Source organism: Chaetura pelagica, unplaced genomic scaffold (genome assembly GCF_000747805.2).
Source record: "Chaetura pelagica isolate M959 unplaced genomic scaffold, ChaPel_1.0 scaffold69, whole genome shotgun sequence".
Classification (NCBI taxonomy): domain Eukaryota; kingdom Metazoa; phylum Chordata; class Aves; order Apodiformes; family Apodidae; genus Chaetura; species Chaetura pelagica.
Window position 1 is genome coordinate 7,772,236 of NW_009970724.1, and position 5,486 is coordinate 7,777,721.

Genomic DNA, 5,486 nt, shown 5'->3' on the forward strand with positions numbered 1-5,486 from the left:
GAAAGAGAGAAGTAGAGAGGGAGTCCCTGACAGTTTGAACTTGTCAACCTGGAGATCAAACCTCTGTAGACAACGCCATGCAGGACTGTAAGCGGGTGCTCTGTTATTGTCTGTCTACCCAGCGTATCACTTGGCAGGCAAATGGAAACTGTTCAGGGCAGAAACAGTGGGTTTGTTAGTTTAAATTCTAAAAAAAATCCCACTGTTGAATGTAAACTCTTTATGTTCAGGTAAGAAAAACCATGGGAATTAGACAGAGAAGAGATCACTGTGAAGTTGATTTTACAGACTAGTCCTGAAAGAAAGAATACCTGGGGATGAAGGCAGCAAGGAGGTATTTTCTGTTGTAGAGACCACGTATGTGAATGGACGGAAGCCAAGCATTTGTCAAGCTTGATATGTATCTGGTGTTTCCCCAGAGTTATTGCATTTTCCTAATGAAATTGCCACTTTGAGATGAGGAAGTGTTAATTTCAAGCTATATAATATCTTGCACTATCCCAGTTTCTTTACCCTTCCTCAAGTTTGAGCTGTTTTTCCAAGCTGTGTTCACCTTGTAAAGCTATTTGTATATCCAGGCATGGGGATGTACATCAAGAAATAATTTGTGGATAGACACTGACATTTAGAAAAGAGAGTCAGACAAAGAAAACATCTGCCATGAACAAAGGTTTAAGGAACTGTTGGTATCTCATGAAGTAGATAGATGGATGGTGTGGGGCACTTCATTGGCTTTGCTGTGAACTTTACACTGTGCTGCTTGCATGGGGAAGGCTGTGCAGTGAGGGGGGCAGAGGTTGGCAGAAACAACCTGAAGCAAGAGGGAGGTGGGTTGGGCCACTGAAGCACTTTGTGCCCTTGAGTAAGTGGCTTGACTTGCTTGTTCCTTAGGGTGACCTTGGACAAGGCTCTTAAATTCCTTTTCATCAGTCAAACCAGCTGGCTAATTTGTTTGGGGGTAAAGAAAGAGCAAAATGACATTGAAAAGCAAGCTGTGCCCCTGCATTGCCCTTTCCAGGGTAAACAAATCATACCCCAAAGTCCCCCCCAGCCTGCCAGTGGGGGTTTTCAGCATGTCCTTTGTGGAGCCCTGTGGAAAAGCCTGGATGCACCATGACCTACGCAAATGGTGCAGTCACATATTCAGATATAGTGCGATGTTTGTTCATCTCTCAAAATGTGTACAGTACTGATCTCTATATTATCTGTGTGCTTTCTGCTAATTAGCAATGCAAATATAGAAAGATTCTTCTCTTTACCTCCTTTTCCATAAACAGCCAAAAATGCATTCCTTTTTTCCTCCAATAGCTTTTCCAGGATAAAAAAAGATGCTAGACATAATAAACCAGTGTCTTCAGCATCTAGTGGAAAGATATATATATATCTAATATTATAAGTGTGAAAGATTGTTTTCCTGAAAAACGACAGCTTTATTCATTGGCTCACAGAAAATCAGTTTTACAGTTCAGGGTAGAAACTGCCATAATTCTAGTTGTATTGTTTCTTCTAGCAGGGAATAAACTCTCTCTTTTTTATATACCTAGAGGTGAGTTTTTACTCTTTCTCTTTGAATTACTCTGTTGGTCATCAGAGTGGTGGTGGAACAAGAGTGTGATGTTGCTGGAGTACTTCAGATGCAGTTGCTCAAAGCACTGCCACTATAATTCAAAATGAAGAGAGTAAAACTTACAGCAGGCGTTCCAAATTGGAGGACACCAAGGTCTTTGTTTACTGTCCTCGTCCTCCTTCCCTTTGGGCAAGAGCCAGTGTCTGACATCTGTGTTACTAGGTACATGGAGTTACCCAGCCAGTTACACATCGTGGTAACGCTCAAGTCGGCTGCACACACAGGATGAGCATGTGGGAATGGGGATGAGAGCAGCAGGAAGGAAGAGGTGTCCCTGGTACCGCCTGGGGACACGCAGTTGCCGGCCAGTGCAAGGACTGCTCCTTGCTAACCATAGTTCTCATCAAGACCAGCAGATTTATTTAGGAAACAGAAAAACTTTGATGGCACCGGGTGTAGGCGAAGTGTTGCACAGCTGTAGCTGGTGGTGCTTCGCTGCTGAAAAGATAATTGGGGTGAAAAGAAAAAGTGAATTTGTTTCCATGCTTTTTTTCACCCATAACCTCAAATTTTGCACCTTCTGCAAAATATTTAAGCATATTTATCTTTGTATAAACCTTACCATAAGTCACAAAATTGTACTGTGCCTGTAAGCCTAGCAGGATATGTATTTATAGATAATGGGCCAAAACCAGGGATATCAATATTCAAAGTTTTCAAGAAATTTGAGCATTTTAAATACCATCATTTGCAACTCCCCTTTGTGTTTGTAGAAGGGATTCTGTGGAGGGTCATATGATTTGTTTTGACTGTTCCCAAATACATCATTATTCCAGAAAAATACTCAGTCCTTATCTTTATCCATCAGATAAAATGTGGATGTACTCCTTGTGGAGCTGGGTGCATGCGCTTGGCGCAGATATATCTCAACACATAAAATAGTGACCTCATCATGCAGAGAGCTCTTTTGAACAGCTGAGCACAGAACCCCCTTCTACTAATTTTCTTAAAATGCAACCAGATCTGAGGGCTGGTCTAAGCAGTGCTGTGGGGACACTTGAGTGGAGACAGGAATAGTGTTCCTCCACCTCATACTTCACATGGCTCCTGTCTGAGCATCAATTCTGTCCTCAATGATACCTCCGTAGATTAATCTATTCCTACCTTAAGAGAATTACCTCTCTGGATGCATATTAATAGAATGGCCCTTAGCAGCATATCACTGACAGTGTGTGTGCATTCTACAGAACTTTCTTCCAGTCAGACATTCCCCTGATTTTTTTAGGGCACTTTTTAAGGCAGAAAAACCCAAACTTTTCTTTAAGGGTTACCTGAATCTCTCTGTAATTTATGGCAGCCCCTTGACGCTGGAAGAAATTGCATCACATCCACATGAAAAAAAAACCACAAAACAACCTAGTGGAACGAGTGAGATTAGACATAAACTTGCAAGCTCTGCTTATAATGTAGAGCAACAATACATGAACATACTGTTCTTCCGCTGCTACTCTGGAGAAAGAATGAGGGTAAAACGTGTGAGAGAGCCACAGTTAAATTACTCACTATTAGCCCCTACAGTGTGCTTCCAACCTGCCTTGATATATATATACAGAGAGAGCGAGAATGTCACAGTTAAATTTTTTTTACTAGTATAATGAGGAAAGAGACCAACAGAAGAAGTTCCCTTGGCTAATTTTCTAGCCAGCAGCCACTGCAATGTTCCCACTAGGAGAGACTGAAGAAGTGAGAGAGTGATATAATAAATAATGACTGGCTCTGCTGGTAAGGAGAAATTATCACTGTGCTTGGGGGATCTAAGTATGTGCTCACCCAAGATACAGGGAGGGGGAGGGGGCCAGGAGCAGTCTGTTGTGTCTTGAGGAGAACATTCATCGGTGTTTGAATTAAAAAGGATTTCAGCCACAGCTTTGTCTGCTAAAGCAGGGATGGGAAAGGCTGGGTGGAGCAGTCCTGGATGAGATGCTTGAAAAAATGTCAAAGGAGTTTCCAGTCTAAGCTCTTCATTTAAATCTGCTCCATAAAATGGAGATGTAAAGAAAAAGGGGGCTCATAGCTGGGCTCAGTGGTGTGAAGTCCCACTGAATTCTCTAGGGAGTGCAGTGCTGTGCCATGGGCATAGCCCAGGGTAGGTCCTGCCCTTGGTGGGCTGCTCCCCCTCTGGCACAGGACTGATCATGCTCAGGCCATGGAGACATCAGCTCTTGGAGGAAGTCCAAGCAGAAGCCAAGGGGACCTGTGTTCAGCCTGGGATCTCACCATGCCAGGGTTAAGGCTGCACTGCTGGGATTTGTGAGCTGGTTTTGTGGGAAATCAAACTGAAATGGTTCAACTCTGGTTGTAATGTCTCCTCAGGCACTAAAATTAGCTACATATTTTTAAATCGGAAAGGCTTGTTTTCTTTAGGGTAGATTAAAAGGGAAAGAAAAGGAAGGTAAAGTCACATCAGTACAGCTGAGCTCTGTGTGCATGTGCCTGTGTGTTTCTATTCAATGCCCTGTCTTGCAACATGGCACTTGCCCCTGCAGGCAGGAGTAGTCCTTAGAAACAGAAAGGTGCAGTTCAGAGAAAAGGTCTTTTACAGGAAAGAAGTGTTATGGCTTAGCCAAAGACAAGTTATTAGGTTTGGTGTAGGGCAGCTGGGTAAGATGTAATGGTCTGTGATGCAAAAGAAGTCAGTTCAGATGGTCAAATGGTTCTGCCTACCCTGAGGTTCTGTTAATTAAACTACAACTCATGGGAGTTGTGTTTGCTAAAATCTCTTGACCTTCAATCTTGGAAGAGTGAGATCAGCTATTCTTGTGAGATTTGTGTTATTTTAGCGAAAAAAAAAAATCTCCTTAGAAAGGCTTGGAGAATTTTGGAGCCATCTAACCTGAATTGAATTCCTGGCTTAAATTGCAGACACTGATTTAAACTCCATAGATAAACAGGGCCTACTTTCCCATTTCCAAAAGCAGTATGCTACTCTCTACATTTTGCCACATGTGCCGCTTTCATGTAGAGAAAGAAAAAATCTGGGATTTAGTATGATTTAAAGCAATGGGGGTTTCACATAAAGAGTTGAATATTCTGCTTCCTAGACTACATTTCAAGCTTTTTCATGAAAAAAAAAAAAAGCAGCACCCTTTTTTTTTTGTGCTTTTGCATCATGAAAATTTGCATGGTGAGATGTATTTCTCACCACACGCCGACTGCAAATTGTATTTGAAATGGAAAGTATCAATTAAATAAGCCTTTCTGAACTGCCTGGTGACAGCTGCCATGCTGCTGAATGTTGATGACATTTGCAACATCATCAAAATTGGGCCCTTGCACTGGAGATTATAAAACACTTTCTAGACATTTCAATACTGGTTTAACAAGTAGATCAAGATAATAATTTCAATCATTAAAGACAGAAACATTCACTGGGGAAGCCTTTTCCCTATGACTGCACCAAGTAGCATCTATACTGGTGCTGGTTTGGTTCAAAATCCTGCACAAGCAATGAAGGGTCAAAATGAAATTGGTGCACTAGATCAGTGGGAGGCTGGGCTGACTGCTTAGGTAGGCAAAATCATCCTGGGAATTCAGGGCTGGTTTGGGAGTCTGAAGAGTGAGGATTCTCCTGGAGGAGCCTCTCAGCTGGTCTAGCCAGGGAGCTTGCAGTGGCTGTGGAGGGACAGGGCTGCTCCCCACCAGGTCAGCCCCAGCACAACAGGCATCAGGATGCAAGGCTGGACATACAGAGTAATTGAATGTCTTTTAAAACTGAGCCAGTTTTCTTTACAAAACCACAATTTGCTTAAGACATTTTTTCTTTTGAAGGAACATGGTGGATCTGAGTAAAGCTGCCTTTTTTTCCAGGTTGCAGTTCTTCAGCTGAGGTGAAAGAACACAGATATGCCAGGAGAGAGAA